This window comes from Dasypus novemcinctus, chromosome 5, assembly GCF_030445035.2.
Source record: "Dasypus novemcinctus isolate mDasNov1 chromosome 5, mDasNov1.1.hap2, whole genome shotgun sequence".
NCBI classification, from domain to species: Eukaryota; Metazoa; Chordata; class Mammalia; order Cingulata; family Dasypodidae; genus Dasypus; species Dasypus novemcinctus.
Window position 1 is genome coordinate 10,010,000 of NC_080677.1, and position 18,519 is coordinate 10,028,518.

General features: G+C 44.6%; 1 long non-coding RNA gene across 2 annotated transcripts; it reads right to left on the reverse strand.

Moving 5' to 3' along the window:
- Nucleotides 1-2,095: 2,095 nt before the first annotated feature.
- Nucleotides 2,096-18,448, reverse strand: LOC105745746 (uncharacterized). 2 transcript variants are annotated; one of them, XR_001118362.4, is made up of 3 exons: nt 17,500-18,448; nt 4,563-4,654; nt 2,096-4,396 (listed from the first exon to the last, which is right to left on the reverse strand). It is a non-coding gene; the product is annotated as an uncharacterized lncRNA (long non-coding RNA). The 2 variants fall into 2 exon arrangements; XR_001118363.4 differs by having other exon boundaries at nt 2,096-4,388; nt 17,500-18,447.
- Between the last annotated feature and the right edge of the window lie 71 nt (nt 18,449-18,519).

Here is an 18,519-nt window from a genome sequence, read left to right on the forward strand (position 1 = left end):
CTTCAGCAGCAGAAACCCAAGGGGATGATTTGACCATCCACCCTACGACGCTCCTTCCCTGGTGGCATCTTGTTTCTAATGTGATTGGACGGTGCTCCCACATCTAGCTGTGTACCGCTTTACTCAACCCACAGGTGTCTGGGAAATTGAATGAACAACACTTTTATGCAAATTGGACTGTGTTTCTGAAATGTTCTAGGGCTGTATCATTTTACTAAAACTTGTAGCAGAGATGTGGTGAAGCGAGGCATCCAGGATTAAGCCCAGGCCATGCATCAGGATTCCGAGTTTTCAGGAATTCATGAGTTTGCTTTTAGTGGACCCCCCACCACCACCACCAGCCTTTTGCCTCACTGATGTTTTATGCAAAGCCTTTTGAATGTATCAGACACTTTCCTTTCTCTTGTAGCAAGGAAACAGGTCTGGAATTCAGAAAACAGTCTCAACTCTGGGACCGACGTTCGGATGCAAGTCACAAGACTAACTGGAACCCCAGTTTTCTCGCATGGAAAGGGGGACAAGTGACTCCCCCAGAGGGCTGCTTTGAGGGTCCAAAGAGAGCAAATCAAAAAGGCTATGAAACTTGCAACACACCCCGTTATATTTATACTCAAGTATAAACTGCACATTGTGTATAGTGATGTACAAGTGACCCCATTTCTGGGAAGTGATCCTGCACAACTAAGCAACATTGTTACAAACCCTGCATCTCTCACTGCTTTTGTGGCTGTCAGAAAGGGGAAATGCCTTCTGCTGTCCAAGGAGGATATCCCGTTGCGGGAAACCTTTTCCCAGCAGCTTGAGCTGCTTGACGAAGCCCACGGCCTGCGCACAATGCCTTCCTGTGACCTTGTTCCTTCCTGCCTTCCTATATTTCATTTCTCATCGTAAAATCCTACAGGTGGGAGAAGCCCTGGGCCTGGGAGCCCCAACCCTCTTGTTACACAAACAAGGAAACCAGAAACACTTCAAGAGGAAACGACAGCCCCAGGCCACTAGCAGCCTCGGGGCGACCCCGAACTGGGCAGAAGGTAGAGCCCGCAGAGAAGATGAGTCAACGGAGTGAGTGCGGATGTGATCAAAACCCTTCTGCGCCCTCTGTGGCCAGCGCCAGCGGAGGCTGTGCACCACCTGCCTGGCTGCCCTGGTCCAGCCTGACCCCAGGGCACCCACTGGAAAAGGAGTTTCGACACCTTTCAGTAACCTACACAACTGTGTGGGAGAGAGTGTACACTACAGTGTAAACTATAATCATAATCCACGCTTCATGGCAGTGCTCCAGAATGTGTTCATCAATTGCAGTGAATGTACCACACTAATGAAAGAAGTTGTGGGAAAGGGTGGGAAGTGTGGGGAGTGGCGCATATGGGAATCCCTTACATTTTTTTAATGTAACATTTTATGTAATCTAAGTCTCTCTTAAAAATAAATAAAAAAATCTATTTTTTTAAAAAGGCAGCCCTTTGCAGAGCCGGAAGCATGATTCTGCCATCCTTGCCCTTTATTATGTAGAACTGTGCGTTTTATGTCAATGTTACAAGTTACTCAGTTAACACCAGACGGTAACTGCCATCACAGGAGCTTGCTCTCCTGAAGAGGGAGCCCGGGATTAAGTCCACAGCAGCAAAACTGCCCCTAACTACGCCTTGCTCATTGGAAAACAACTTCTTCTCTCTTAAGGGACCAAACCTGAGTGAACCCGGGCACCGTGGGGGACATGGGGGTAAGAGGAAATGTCTCAGCCCCATGCCTGGTACCATGGCCGCAGGAGTACCCCTATAAGGTGGGGGGTCCCCCCCAAAGCCCACAGGCAGCAGCCACAGGGAGGGACGGGGGCCAGCCCGGCCCTCACGCAGATGAGAACTCACACCGGTTCTGCCAGAGACTCGGCCAGTGACCTGTACTGTCCACTTTGCCCCACGCACTCCAGCTTCCAGTCTGTAAACGTCTGAACTCCTAGAAGGAGTGAGAAATCAACGAGCAGCAGTCACCTGTGGGAGGTTCCGTGGGCCAGCTGCTGCTGGACGGAGAGCCCCTCACTGTTTGCTTAAGGTGAAATCTTCCAAACACATAAAAAAGTGAAAGGAGCCTTGGAATGAGTGCCTGGTACCCAGATCCCAGCCTGTAAGAATTTTTATTTAAGCCATAATTCCTTTAGGTGTCATTGTTACAAAGGAATAAAATGGGACACGTGCAGTTCAATCCTGGGGTGCCTCACCCCAAATCCCATCGTCTCCCTTCCTTTGACAAAGGTAACCACTGGCCCCAAATGGCTTTGCATCTCTGACATGGGAGTTTCTCTTCTTTGGGTCTTTGCATTTCTTCATAAATAAAATACACCTGCTTTACTCGACAGGTATTGTGTACATGCCACCCAGTGACTTCGTTTTGCACTCTGTACTGTAGTTTCCAACTGTCTCCATCTTGATACATTTTCATTGTTAGACAGAGGGCCAGAGTGACAGACATTTGGTGGCAGGTCATGCTTTAAGAGCATCTCAGGCATCCCCTTATGTGTCTGCACTGGGGTTCCCCTTGGCATAGACCCAGAAAGGAATGGATTGATTACAGGAGCTGGTGCACTTGACTGGCTGTTGTAGTCCACTAGGTTGTCAAAATGCAAATATGCCAGAAGTGCGGTGGCTTTCACAGCGGGGACTTATTAGCTTGCAAGCTTATAGTTCCGTGGCCTTGAAATGTCCAGATCAAGGCATCATCAGGCGATGCTTTCTCCCCGAAGCCTGGCTCCCAGCAATGCTGGACTCCTCGGCCACATGGCAAGGCACATGGCGGCATCTGCCGGCCTGCAGGTCTCCTTGTGTTGGCTTCTGGCTTCTGCTGGCTCTCTCCTTCTGTGGCTTTCTCTTTGGGTCTCCTCTGTGTTCATCACGGTTTATAGAGAACTCCATTAAGAGGGCTAAGGCCCACCAGAGCCATGCCTTTCTGAAGTAACTTAATCAAAAGGGCCCACCGGAAGAGGCTCACACCCACAGGAACAGATTAAGAACATACTTTTCTGGGTCCGTCCAGCTTCAAACTGTCACACTAGCATTTGCCCACGTGCTCTCCCAAGTGCTCATGCTACTCATGTTCCCCCAGGATGTGAATGGGTCTCCTTTTCTCACATCTGCAGGCACACCTGGTGCCATATGCAAGGTGGGAGCACAAAGAGCAGGGGATGAGGAAGCGGAGGGCATGGGCTGACAGAGAAGTTGGGGGTGCCTGAGACGACACTGTAGCAGTTTGATATCGTTATGAATTCCAAAAATAGATAATGGATTATGTTTGTGTACTGGCCTATACCTGGGCGTGATTAAGTTACGATTCGGGGTTTGATTGAGCCACATCAGTAGGGTGTTGGGTTCCCACCCTTTGGAGGGTGGGGACTCACAGATAAAAGACACGGCAAAGGACAGAGTTGGAGGATTTTTAATGTTGGAGTTTGATGCTGAAGTCTTAAGCTGGAGCCCCGGGAAGCACACAGAGCAAAGAAAAGCAAGCCCCAGGAAGAGAGGAACCCAGGAAGCCTGAACCCTCACAGCTGTTGGCAGCCATCTTGCTCCAACACATGGAAATAGACTTTGGCGAGGGAAATAACTTACACTGTATAGCCTGGGAAATATAAGCTCCTATTTCAAATAAATACCCTGTATAAAAAGCAACCAATTTCTGATATTTTGCATCAACTCCCCTTTGGCTGACTAACACAGCCACATTGACAAGTATAAATACAGCTGGAAGGGGCTTTGGGGGAGGCTTAGAATAACTCCCCCAGCATTTTTCCATTTGAACTTGTACCTCAAAAATACAATGTTTGTGAGGAATATTGGACAACGGTGTTTGCAGCTGCAGGAACCTGGTATCAGGGCTCTGGGTCCCCAGACCCTGCCCAGGTGGACCAAGGCTTACGGGAGTCAGACTGGCAGTGTGTTGCTTCCTCCTCAATGGCTGGCAGACCCAGGCATCTGGGACTCAGAAAACTGCACATAGGTGAAGTTTCTTTTTTTAACATCTGCTTGGGGAATGGCCTGTACCTGTTTGGCTGAGTGAGCCACTTTGGTGACTCAGTCTTCATCACTTTAGCGTCTCACCCTCGGAACAAATGATCCTTTCCACCTCCCCCTTCTGTCCCTCTAGGGTCTGCTGCTCCATCTCCTGCAATGTCCATGGAGCCACTCAGTAGCATCCACCACTGCCACATCTCTGCCAGCAGGGGTGGACACCTTCAGGCACCAGCCCAGGCAATGGAGCCCTTTGTCACGCAGTCACTGGAGCTCTTCCCGGTGGTTTACTGAGAAGGCAAGCATGAGAGAGCCTGGGTCCCTGGGCATTACCCCATCCTTCTATCAGGGTTATCACATTTAATCTTCACCCAACGACCTTCATCCCTACAACACTCAAAACACAAAAACGAAACAAACAAAAAATCAGAGAAGTTGAATCATTCACCTAAGGCCATGAAATTAAGTCAAACTACATAAAATTACAGTTTTTAAAGGTCAAAAACAGTCAAATTTCATAGGGCTCAACATAGGCCAAGTAAGAAGAGAAGACAAACCTACCTGAGGCCCAACCCAGGCTTTTCCCACAGAAAGTGTGGCCTTTCTCCAACAGGGCATGGGAACAGGTGCCTTCTTCAAAGGGGAGAAGCATCCTGTAAAATAGTTCACAACAATTACCTGCAAAATAGTATGCACACATGCATACATCCCGTTTATCAACCAAAGGGAGAAAATCTCATAAATGACCATTACTTCTTGCCGTATACTTAGGGTGTGAGGTGACAAGGAGACTACTCAGAAGCTGGACAGCCGGAACTCAAACCTAGCACTGTCACCTGTGCAATCACAGGTGAGTTAGTTAAACTTTCTGGGGCTCATCTTTCTCATCTGTTAAATGGGGGTAAAAATATGACCTGCCTTGTAAGATGGTTGGGAAGATTTAATACTGTGAAAGTCATGCCTGTTCTTTAGTAACTGCTCAAGGAGTGTTACTGTCATCATTATGTTGGGAAATCGAAGAGCACTGTTCAGCTGCCAGGGAGACAGGAAACTCCAGGGGAATTTCTTCCAGGACACAGTAAGGTCCGATGAGTCAGACATGTCCAAGGCCTTGCCTGTGGCCCAAGAACCCAAATGATTCCTCCAAGTGCCCGTTTCCACTGCAACGCTCCTTCCTCTTCATCCAGGGATCCTCCTCATTTATCTAGGTCCAGGAGGAGACTAAATTCTCGGAAGCTTTCTCTGACCCAGCCAGCCACCTGGCCGAGCGCCTTCTTCAGACCTCTGTCCAGCTGCCCGAGGGACGATTGCTGAGAGGAAAGATCAGGAGCTTTGGCTTCAGAAAGAGTTAGTTCAGTCCCAGCAATGCTCCTGCTTAGTTAGATGGCCTCACACAAGTGACACAAACTTTGTCTTGCCTTCCTCAGGAGCGCAATTGAGACAAAAGTCTCAACATTTGCAAGGTTGCATACGGATTTTTTTAAATGCATGTGAGGTGCCAAATATTTATATTCATTAAAAAAATTAGGCTGTTGTTATTTTATTGCCTTCCGAGATGCCTCTCCCAAGGACCACAAACCCTTGTGCTTAGAGACACCCTCTCTCATTTCCCAATGCTCCACAAATATAACACATCCAGACCAAACTCATCATCTCTCCTCATCCCCACCCAAAATAGAGAATTGGCTTCCTTCTATAGCCCTCATCTATGGGAACTGTACTGCCAACCAGTCACGGCTCAAACCAGGCACCTGGGAGTCATCTTTTATTCCTTTTCCAATTTCCCACATAAATTTTTTAACAGGGACTGGTTTTACCCTTTATCCAAAAACAACCCCAAAAATGAAAAATATGCAAAAAAAAAAAAAAAAAGGTATTCCAGGCACTGAAGATAAAGGAAAAAAAGAAAAAATGACCACTGAGAGATGAGAAACAAATGTAGTGAGCCCTATGATAGGCTCACTTTATTTCCTTAAGAGAGTTTTCAGACCATGGCCCAGGAAGGGAGAACACAGGTAGAGCTCAGCAAACCCCCTTCTTTAAGGAGATGAAGCTGAGGGCTCAGGAAAATCAAGGAAGCTGGATTTTGCATGAGACTACAGGTTTTGCAGAATGACTACAGGTGCAGAGAGAAAGAGCATTAGGGATTCACAGAGGGACCCCTCAGGTCTCCAGCTGAGAACTGCTAGCACTTGAGTTTCAGGATGCTATGGGAGCCTAAGGAAAGAACCACTAGAGAAGGAAGAGGGCTCAGCATTCAAATATGAATGGGAATGATGCCCGTTCCCATGTTTCAGAATGGAAAATCACATGATTCATGGGACACTGGGTAGAGCACAGACAACAGCACTGTCTCGTTAGTGAGTAATAATTAGGGCTAGACTGAAAACCTCACCAGTCCCACCCAACAAATCTTAAAAACAATTAAACATTTTCCAAATAACTTATCTGTGTCCCAGAACACAGCTCAAAAAGATCTCAAGCAAAAAATATAGAGCACTTAGTAAGGTAAAGTTCAGTGTCTAGCGTCCAGTCAAAAATGAGCAGGCATGAAAAGAGTCAAGAAAATAAAACCTATAATGAGAAGATAACTCCATCCATTAAAACTGACACAGAACTGAGACAGATGTTAACATTATCAGACAAGGACATTAAAGCAGTTATTCTAACTGCTTTCTGTATGTTCACAAAGTTGAACAGAGAGATGAAAATTCTAGGAATGAAAACAACATTGTGTGAGATGGAAAATGCACTATACAGGCAGATTAGAGAATGCAGATGAAAAGATTAGTGACCTGAATGTATAGCAATAAAACTTAGCCAACATGAAACACACAGAGAAAAAGAGACTCTAAAAGAAAGAAAAAAAGAAAACTAAAAAGCATCAAGAGCATAGTGAGCTATGCAACAACTTCATGAGCCCTAATATAAGTATAACTGAATTTCCTGAAAGAGAGGAAAGGAGAGGCAGGGTGGATATTTGAATAAATAATGGTGACATTTTTTTTCAAATTTGAGAAAAATAATAAAACTACTGATTCAAGAAGGTCTATGAATTCTAAACCCCCAAAAAGAAGATGAAGAAAAATATACCAAGACAAATCATAATCAAATTTCCAGTGAAAGGGAGAAAATCTTAAAAATAACCAGATAAAAAGACACATTACATAACAGAAGAGCAAAAATAAGGATGACAGAGGATTCCTCATGGGAAAGAATACAAGTGAGGAGACAGTGGGGAAACATTTTTAAATTTCTAAAAGAAAAATCTGTCTACCTTCAAATATATACCCAGGGAAAATGTTTCAAAAATTAAGGTAAAGCAACCTGCAAAAGACACTGAAAAGACTCTGAAAATTCCTTCATAAAAGCAACAAGAAAAATGGCAGGAAAAAATTGTCCAACTTTTTAGTACTTGAAATTAACCAAATGCTTGCAACTTTCTGGTAGTATTCATTCAAAAAAAAAAATTACTGAACCTTAGTAAGAACAGTGATCTTTGTGTTGTTTTAGTTTTTTCTATTCTCATTCTCTCTCCCAACTGTGCAGTAGCCTTGAAAGCCAATAGCCATAATCATGGTGAAAACCAATAGCCTTTCAGCCACCTGAGGGGACAGAACAGGGTTGAACCCCTTCAATCTCCCAGAGAACTGAAATTATTTGAACAGTATGGTGGTTCCCTGGAAGAACCCACTTGCAAGGTTCTTTTACCTGATGTGACTCAGAGCTTGAAAAAGCCTTTACCACAGGGGCATTTCTTAAAAACAAGTAGAACCTGAGAAGGTGAACAACAAGCAAAATTTAAAGGAAAGACTGGGCAGCAAGATGTCCTTAGCGGGGTTTGAAAAACTCCAAGATTTTCCTGGGAATCGAGTGTCCATGCACATGCACAGGGCTGTGTGCATGATCAGAAAACATCTGAGAAGGCCCTAACCTCTCCCATATGGCTGACCTTGAGGTACTGTGCAAGTAGGAAATGAAGAATAAGGTAGGGTTGCAAACTGCTTGGCTGAGTTTTGAAAGCATGGCTCCAGTATGCATAGATACACCATTATTAAAGGTTGGGAAACTTACAGGTTCTAGGCTATAAAGGAAATCTCTGTCCAGTCACTAATTGACAATGAAGTTAACAGAGTAGGCAGTTCAGTGGCCATAAAAATAACAAAGAATTAATTCAAGAAAGGAACTAAACAAAGAATAGCCATAAATAGCCATAATAACAAACCTGTGGTAGAATCTAATTTCTAGGGTTGGCACATTATTTTAAATGTCTAGTTTTCAACCAAAAAGAAACACATGACATACAAAGAAACCAGAAGAAAATGGCCATATATAGATGGGAGGGTGAGAAGGAATAATAATTAACAGAAATAGTTGCTGAGAAATTATAGCCATTGACCTTACCAGACAATAAAAATGTAAATCAACTGTATTAAATATATTCAAAGATCTACAAGAAAGCACAGCAAAAGTATTAAAGGAAATTACGAGAATAATGCCTCTTCAAATACAGAATGTCAACAATAGAAAGAAACTATAATAAGAAACAAACAGATACTATGACATTGAATAACTGAAATGAAAACGTCACAAGAGGGACTCAAAAGCTGATTTCAGAAAGCAGAAGAAAGAATCAGCACAAGTAAAGGCAGGTCAATTGAGACTAAACAGTCTCAATAATAGAAAGAAAAAAGAAATGAAGAAAAATAAACAGAGCCTCAGAGATTTGTAGACCATCATCTAGCATACAAATATACACATAAAGAGAGTCCTAGAAGGATAGGAGAGAGAGAGAAAAGGGCAGAGTGAAATAAAGAATAATGCCCAAAATCTTCCCAAAATTGATTAAAAACATTAATCTACCCACTGAGAGCTCAATGAACTCCAAGTAGGAGAGACCCAAAGAGAACTACACCTAGACATATCATAAGCAACTTGTTGAAAGCCAAAGACTAAGAGAGAATTTTGAAAGCAGCAAGAAAAAAGTAACACATCATGTACAATGGCTCCTCAATAAAATTAAGAGTAGATTTCTCATCAGAAACCAGGGAGGACAGGACGTAATGGGAGAAAATATCCTAATGCCAAAAGAAAAAGGCTGTTAACCAAGAATTCTATATCCAGCAAGCTTATCCTTTGAATAGTAAGGAGAAATTAAGAAATTCCAAGATAAACAAAAACCAAGAGGATTTCATCACTAGCAAAAATGCCATACAAGAAGTACTGAAGGGAGTCCTTCAAGCTGAAATGCAAGGACACTAGACAAAAACTCAAATGCATATGAAGAAGTAAAACAGAGTTATAAATGTAACTATAGATAAATATGGAAGACAGTATAAATTTATTTCTGTTTGTAATCTTTCTTCCCTCCTATCTGGGAAAACTGCATAGGTAAAAAGTATAAATATGTGTTGATGGGCATAAAATATATGAAAATATAACTTATATGACCATAATAGCACAGGAAGGGGAGGGAAACACAGCTATAGAGGAGCCAATATTGTGTAACATCTGAAATTAGGTTGATATTAATCTGAACTAAATTGTTACAAATTACTACGTTAACTGTAATCCCAAAGCAACAACTAAGAAAATAACTTTAAATATTAAATAAAAGTACTAAATTAAGAAAGTGAAATAACAGAAATAATAGAAATGACAAAGGAATTAAAATGTTATGTCAGTACCACAAAGGTAGGTAGTAACAGAGGACGAGTAAAGCAAAAAGACATGTCTGATAAAAAGCAAATAGCAAAATGACAGATATAAATCCTAACTTATTAGTATCAGTAGTAACATTAAATGTAAATGGATTTAAAACTACAATTAAAGAGCAAAGATGTGAAGAATGAATTTTAAAACATGATCCAACCACATATTGTACACAAGAAACACAATTTAGATTGAAAGACATAAATGGTTGAAATTAAGAGGATGGATAAAGATATACCATGTAAATAGTAAACAAAAGAGAATGGGAGTAGCTACTAATATCAGAAAATAGACTTTAAAAAAAAAGTGGTGACTAGAGATGAAGCAGGATATTTTATAAAGATAAAAATGGTCAATTTATCTAGAAGATATAAAAATTGTAGACATAGATGCACTTAACCACAGAATCCCAAAAGAAAAAAGAAAATTAAAGGATGAATTAGACAATAATACTCTACTTTCAATAATGGATAGAACAACTAGACAGAAGTTCAGCAAGGAAATAGAAAAACCAAACAACATTATACATCAATTAGTACTGGAAAATATCTACAGAACTTTCCACCTGATAGTACTAAAATGTATATTCTCATCAAATGTACATGGAGCATTTTCTGAGAGATGATTTCTTACGTCATAAAACAACAAATGTAAAAGGATTCAGAGCACATACAGTATGTTCTCCAAACACAATGGGATGAAATTAAAAATCAGTAGTAGCCCAGGAGACTTGAATCTCTGGGCTGTCCATGTGCCAGCTGGGCCCTGAGCCTCAGCAGAGTTGTAAAACCTACTCTCCAGTTCATTGGACTTACCCAGGTCAGCTAATAAAGAGGTGTGGATGGTCAACCACCACACCAAGAAACTGAGAGAGTCTACAACTGCAAACAGAAGAGTCCCATTCATCAGCCATGTGGGATCGAAGCCCCCTCTCAATTTAGAGGTGGAGTGGACATTGCCATCCCAGGGTCCTCAGGATGGAGGAATAAAATATGGATTAGAGGGGACTTATTGGTATTCTACTATATTATTATGACTCTAGCAAGGGAAGAAACTATATCATTGATGTGGAGACAGTGGCCACTGGAGTTACTAAAGGCAGGGAGAGGGAAAAAGAGATGTAATATGGGGGCATTTTCGAGAGTTGGAGTTTTCCTGAATGATATTGCAGGGATAAATGCAGGACATTATATATCCTGCCATAACCCACAGAATGGACTGGGAAAGGATGTAAACTACAATATAAACTATAATCCATGCTCTGTAGCAGTGCTCCAAAATGTATTCATCAAATGCAATGAATGTACAACACTAATGAAAGAAGTTGTTGATGTGAGAAAAGTGGGGTGTGGGGAGTGGGGCATATGGGAATCTCCTGTACTTTTTAATGTAACATTTTGTGTTATCTATATATCTTTTAAAAATAAATAAAAACATATGTTTAAAAATCAGTAGTAGAAGGAAATTTCAGAAAATCACCTTTGTGGAAATTAAACAACACACTCCTTATATAATTAATACATGAGAGAAGAAACCTCAAGGGAAATTGGGATGAATTTTAGATGAATGAAAATGAAAACACAACATACCAGTCATATGACTTGTAGCTAAAGCAGTGCCTTCAGGGAAATTATAGCTGTAAACATCTATATTTTAAAAGAAGAAAGATCTCAAATCAATGACCCAAACTTCTATCTTAAAAAAGATAAAAAAACAAAAAGCAAAATAAACTGAAACCAATTAGAAGAAAGGAAATAATTATAGTGGAACTAAATAAAAATAGAGAATAGAAAAATAATAGAAAAAATCTATGTAATCAAAAGGTGTTTCCTTAACCATAGCAACATAATTAAAAAACCTTTAGCTAGACTGACCAAGACAAGAAGACAGGACTCAAATACCTAAAATCAAGAATGAAAGATGGAGCATTACAACATAACTTACAGAAATAAAGAGTTATACTATGAACAATTAAGTGCATGCCAGCAAATTAGATAACCATCCTAGACAAAAAGGAAAAATTCCTAGAAAGACTCAAACTAGTGAAACTGACTCAAAAAGAAATAGAAAAATATGAAAAAAAAACATAACAGGTGAAGAGATTTAATTAGTAATAATAAAAACAAAACTTCCCACAAAGAAAAGCCCAATGACTTCACAAATATTTAAAGAAGAATTAACATAAATCCTTCACAAACTCTTCCAAAAAAATAGAAGAGGAAAGCACACTTCCCATAACATTCTATGAGGCCATTATGACCCTGATACCAAAACCAGACAATGACACCATAAGAAAAGAAAACCACGGGCAAATATCCCGTAAGAATATAGATGCAAAAATCCTAAACAAAACACTAGGAATCCAATTACAGCGACATATAAAAAGGGTACTACACCATGACAAGGTGGGAATAATCCCAGGAATTCAAGGTTGGTCCAACATATCAAAATAAACCATATCAAAAGAAACATAATGCTTGAAAATATTATGCTAAGGTTTAAAAAAGTCAGACACAAAAGGCCACATATTGTATGATTCCAATTATAAGAATGGTCCAAAAAGGCAACTCTGTAGAGACAGAGAGGGCTGGAAGAGAGGGGAATGGGAGGGATGGCTATTTAGGGGTGCTGAAAATAGTATGGAATCAGAGAGTGCTGATGGTTGCACAAATTTTTGAATATCCTATAAACTACTAAATTGTGCACTTTAGAAGGTGAATTACATAGTGTGTTAATTATATATCAATAACCATTTTTATAACTAGGATCAAAACGACAATAGATAATTTGTAGTTAAAACATCCCCACAAGGTGATGTAGACACTTTGGGGAGGATGACCCCTCTTCTCCACGATGGCAAGAGAAGGAAGGGAGCTGGAGATTAGAGGACTAAGAGCCAGTCCACCGCGGGCAGGGCTACGCAAGCCGCTCTGCACTGGACGCAGCCAGCACACTCAGTTGCGCTTCGACTCACAATGCTCACGTGTGGCCAGGACATGTTCTTGCACAGGTTCCAGGGGCTGCAAGGCTGAGAATGGTTCCAGCTCTGGGTAAGAAGGGATAAGCACAATCCACCCTGCCTCTTCCCCTATATGCAGCAACAGAACCAGTGCAAAATGTGTGCTGCAGGTATTGGAGGACTCTGAAAGATAACCAGCAGGAAAAAAAAGATCAGAATTAGAAATACCACCAAACTGGTGGGGAGTTTTCCAGTTTTCCTCTGGTACCTGCAGGCCTGCAACCAAGGCATCCCAAAGTCTGGGGTGGGACCCTAGAGCAAAGACAAGAGAATTCCAGGATGAGCTATGCGGTTGTGGCTTGAGAAGCGAAGAGGGGCTCATCTCTCAGGGACTGTAGGGGAAACCCCCATTCCTTCCTCTTCATTCTCGCAAGTCCTGGACTCCAGGGACCCTCACGGGGCAGTGGCAGTGACGACAGTGACATGCCACCATGCCACCGGCACCTGAAGCTGGGAGACACTGTAATCTTTCTCTCCTTTTTTTTTTGGCATCTGTCTTCGTGAGAAATATTGTTCTTTAATTTTCTTTCTTTGTAATGTCTTTTGATGGAAGAACGTGAGTAAAATTGATATTTCTTCTGCACGTGTTTGATAGAATTCACTGGTAAAACCATCTGGGCTTCCAATTTTCTTTGTAGGAGGTTTTGGGTTTGTTAGTTTTGTTTTTGCTTTGTATTTTGGCACTTAAAATGAAGATGTTTATTGACTAGCAAAGAAGGTTGCTCATGCTCTATTTCTTTTTTATTTCCTTTTACAATTAACATGCAGTGAAATTTGATTTAAGTAAACAGTTACATCAATTTTTTAACGGAAGAGGTCATCACCCCAAAATCACCCCAAAAAACTGTCTTGTGCTAATCATTTTTAATCACACCCTTACCACATCCTTACATACAACAGATTTTCAGCAAAGAAAAAGGCTATTGAGTAGAGGAGGAGAGTCTTGTCAGCAAATGGTGCTGGAATATTAGAACCGCCACATAACTTCAGTCCATCCCTTCGCATGGTGTTAAAAAATCAGTCAAAACAGGCCCCACGTGAACGTATGAGCTAAAAAATATGAAAGCTTTAGAGAAAAATATCGGATAAGCCCTTGGTTTAGGCAAAGGTTTCTGAACTACAAGAACAAAATTATGATTCACAAAAGAAAAAAAAAGATATACTGTACTTCATCGTTGCTAAAGACTTCACTCTTCAGAGACCCTGTCCAACAAGGAAGTGACCAGCCACAGACTGGGAGGAAATATCAGCAAATCATATATGACGGTAATGAACTACTTGTATCCAGAATATATAAAGAATTTTCAAAACCCCATAAGAAAACAACCCAATTTTCCAAATGAGCAAAATTTGAATAGACACTTCACCAAAGAAGGTATACAGGTGACAAGTAAGCAAGCACATGACAGATGTTCAACCTCCTGAGCCATTAGGGAGGTGAAAATGAAAATCAGAATGAGATAGCACTACCCAATAGAAGGGCTAAAATTGAAAACACTGCCAGTACAAAGTGTTGACAAGAACGTGGAGGAAGGGGAAATCTCATACACTGCCAGTGGGGATGAAAACGGTACAACCATTTTGGAAAATGACTTGGCCATTTCTTAAAACAGGAAGCACGCACCTCTCATTTGATTCACTACTGGATGTTTACCCAAGAGAACTGAAAGTACACATCCATAGGAAGAATTACATATGAATATTCATGCCAACTTTATTTTTAATAGCCAAAAAATGGAAACAACCAAATGTCCATAAAAAGGTGAATGTAGAAACACACACTGGTAATATCCATACAATGGAATTCACCTGCACAAACAGGAGTGAAGTATTTACCCATGCCTCAAGAGGGATGACTCTCAAACAACTACGTAGAGTAAAAGAAGCCAGATGAAAAAGAGTGCATACTGCATAAAATTCTAGAAAATGCAAACTAATCTATGGCGGCAGAAAGGAGCTCAGTGGTTGCCTGGGGATGAGAAAGTGGGAGGGGGGATTGGAATTACAGAGGTGCAAGGAGGAACTTTTGGTGATGATGGGTACTGTCATCGCATTCCTGATGGTGATGATTTGAGTGTATGCATATGTCAAAACCTGTCAAGTAACTGTATACTTTAAATCTGTGTAGCCCACTGCAGATTAATTATACCTCAAGGACAGCATAGAGATTTATCACACCCACGCACACTTTGGGAGAGAAACCATTGACTCTGAGGATCACAACCTAGGAAATCTAGTGGAGGATGAAAGAAAAATTACCTGCACCTCCAAAGAAAGGGGATCGACAAGAGCTCGAGTCAAGAGAGGAGAGCTAGTATGAACCTTTCCCTGCCCACCTAGCCCAGAAAAGTGAAGAAAGAATAAGAACTGGCAGTGCGGGAGGAAAGCAGGATTTACATGGGTAAGGGACAAACCAGCTGAATGGAGAGGGCCCCCCAAATCTCGCCTGCTCCCCTCAAAGGCCCGGCACCTGGGGAAGACCCTATTAAGTGAGGAAGTGCACCATCCCCGAAGAGAACATCAATTGCAGACATGTTGACAAGTTGATTTAAGGAGACAAGGCATCCAGGAGGCATGTGGGCTGCCTGCTGGGCTCCATCCCAGAACCTCTAATTTCAGCCTTTGGGGTGGCTATGTGAAAGCAGGCACGAGCCTTGACTTAGATATACCGGAGACACTGTGTCTAGTTCGCCTGTGCCCAGTCCCTGCTTTGCCACTTCCGCACCGTGTGTCTCTGAGCAAGGTATTTAACCTCCCTGTGACTCGGTGGCCTTGCCCATCCCAGGGCCAGCGCCTACGGCAGCGAGCTACGGTCAGGACTCATGGGTACGGCCTGGGTGGATAAGCGTGTTCAGGAGCTGCTCAGTGGGCTGGCCGAGCGGGCCAGGCCGACACCCGGGCAGAAGAGGGAGATGAGGCCCTGCCGCGCTGTGACCCGTTAGCTGAGAACGGGGAAGGCGGCGGTGGGCGCTGAAGGCAGCGCCTCCGGGACTTTGCCATCCCCACCCCGACTAGCTCCACGCCCCCTGGCTGACCACACCTGAGGCCTGGGCCAGGGAGCACTGCCCCAGCGGAACACCCGGGGCGGCAGGCCCTCCCCTCGGCATTTCCGGGTGCCCTGAGGTGCTTCAGAGAACCCCTCAGCCTTGAGCCTGCCCTGCTCTTCCCGTGCCCCAGCAGCAGCGACAGGGGTGTCTGGCCGCGCACAGGGGTGGTAGGTGACATCGGGGGACAGGGCCTCCCGCTTGGGGCCGGGGCAGTGCCAGCCTGGCTAAGGAGAGCCCCCTCCCCTGGGGGGGGCTTCTCCAGTAGGGGCTGGAGCAGCGGAGAGGCACGAGGCAGCCGCTGGTGGCGACCAGGCGCCCTGAGCGGTGCTCTGAAATACAGGTGGGATTCTGAAGGAGGGAGGGCCCATAAGGAGAGTGGGGGTCCCAGGTCCTCATTGGGTGTGATGGGTAGTAAAGTGAGTGGCTCAGGTCAGCTGGTTGAAAACAGCAGGCTGGCCCAGGAACCACCACCTACATGCAGGTCAACTGAATGGTGTTATGGAGAAGGGACCTCCTTAGTCTCACGGATATTCTCACGGTTATCTGCTATTTTACAGCGATTAACGAACTGTACCTGCAACGGGAGGGAAGCATCTTTCCGCTGACCCTTCTATTTTATACTAATAACCACAAACACCAGGTGGATCGGAAGCCTGGCATTAACCACCGAGCCACAAAGCTAAGTTGTCTCCCACCCGAATCCTTCCTGCAGCAATTCCATTCTTCCTCCAGTTTTGTCAAATTATATGACTCAGTACGAAAAGAGGATTCTCTCTCCATGTCCATGCCCCAGATTTTCTGCCCTGCTGCAACATTTCCTGATGAAGGACGGTGCACCCACAGCACTGCGATCGGAATGGCCTTTGAAAATCCCCACGTAACCTGCCTGATCCTTGCTTGCCTGGGGCTGGGTGGGGAGGGTCTGTGCTGGGGAAACCCGCCCTTTGGCGCCCCCTAAGAATTCCACGGGGAGGGCGCGCCCCTTTCTCCAGCTACAATGGTGCTCTGCTATTTGAAGAGGGGCTCTTTTGTTAGCCGGGACACAAAGGCTTTTTTTAATGCTTCCCCTGTCCACTTGCCAGATGTCAGGGCTGGAGGAAAGTGTCCAGGATCCACATGGGACCTGAGTGAGACCGAGGCAGACCCGCAGCCTCCAGACCTGTTCTCCAGGCAGCTCCAATTTCAGCGTCAAGGACTCCGAGGCTATTTAAGGCACAAATGGAACCCTCAGGGATTTGTTTCGTTTCATTGAATTTTCCAATGAAATCAGAGACCCTGTTCTTGGGTGTCAAAGCAATTCATATGCAGCCACAGCGCGGAGACTCAGGAGAAGGGAAACAGCTAGGGACGGTGGCGGCACCGGTCCGTGGTCCACCGCGCAGATCCCAGCCGCGGGGGCGCCGTGGGGGAGAGTGCAGGAAATGAGGGCTTCGTGCCTCGTGGTGGCTGCCGCATGCGTGTTACCCCCTTTTCCTTTGTAGCTCATTTTTATTTTATTTTCTATTTTTGCAGCTAGTAAGAAAGGAGGACTTCCTTCCCATCCTAGAAGCAGTGGGGGTCTGGAGAGAAGTGTGTGGGTGAGGGAGAAAATTCACCCACTGCGGCTAGTGTCCCCCTCCACCGGGGAGAGACAGAAGGGGGTCCTGAGTTACTGTCCCCACCACAAACTGCGAAGAGTTCTTCCAAGACCCCCGGCCCCATCGCAGGGCACGTGACCCACCTCCAGGCAGCAAGGTGGTCTCGGGAGTTCTTCCCGCTGTGGCCCTGTCCCTCCAGGGTAAGGTGCCCTGGGAAGTCGAATTCAATCCTGGTCCACCGGCGCCCTCTGCTGGTCCCTTAGGGAAGAGGCGCGCCGATGAGGCGGGGGGACCCGCCTACCGGGGAAGGCAGCCCTGGAGTCCGCGCAGCTTCCAGGGTGCACAGGGCGCCTATCGACTCACACTCCAGCGCAAAACGTTTAGGTTGCACAGATGAGCGAGAACTGCAAACACTCTCCACTGCAAAGCACCAGAGAGCAGTGAATGCAGGGACACAGAGGGGGCCTTCCAAAAACCCACAGACTAACAGTTTTCAGGACTTTTTGGTTATTCATTTTACACCTCCCTAGTGCCGCTTGGCTTATCTTTTAATTACCTGTCTTAGAGTCAAACTCTGTTTGAATAAGTAACCGGGGAGAATGCCTAAAACAGCAATGACTGTTGAGACCTCAAATCTTGAAAACCCCTGCTTTGGGGACACGTGGCCATGCTTGCTGGTGAACGAGGAAGTGCTAAGTCTACACTTGCTTTGAGAAGCGACCAGGTAAAACAGCCAAGGCCAGACAGATGCACACATTCAGACGGCCCGGCGTGCGTGTGACCCGCCCAGCGGGTGAAGACCTAACCTGGCAGCTCCTCGGGTCTCTAGGACCCTCCGATGTGAAACAGGCTTCCCCACCAAAGGACCCAAACCCTGGGAAGCTTTGGACTCTGCCCGCGAGGGGAAAGCGGCAGTGAGACACCGAACTGCAGCCCGCCAGTGGGGGACGGGACCCAGCCCGCCACGGGGAGGAGGGCAAGGAGAAGGGGGGAGACCAGGGCCCCGGGAGCGCGCGTGGGGAGCAGGTGCCCTAGGCCTGGCCGCGCGCTCCGGCCTCCCACAGGCGCTCCGACCCGGCTGTGCCCAGGGCGAGGAGGGCCGGGTCGCGGCCGTCGGGGATCCGCGGGCCCCGGAGCCCACGCGCCCGCGCAACGCCCCGCGG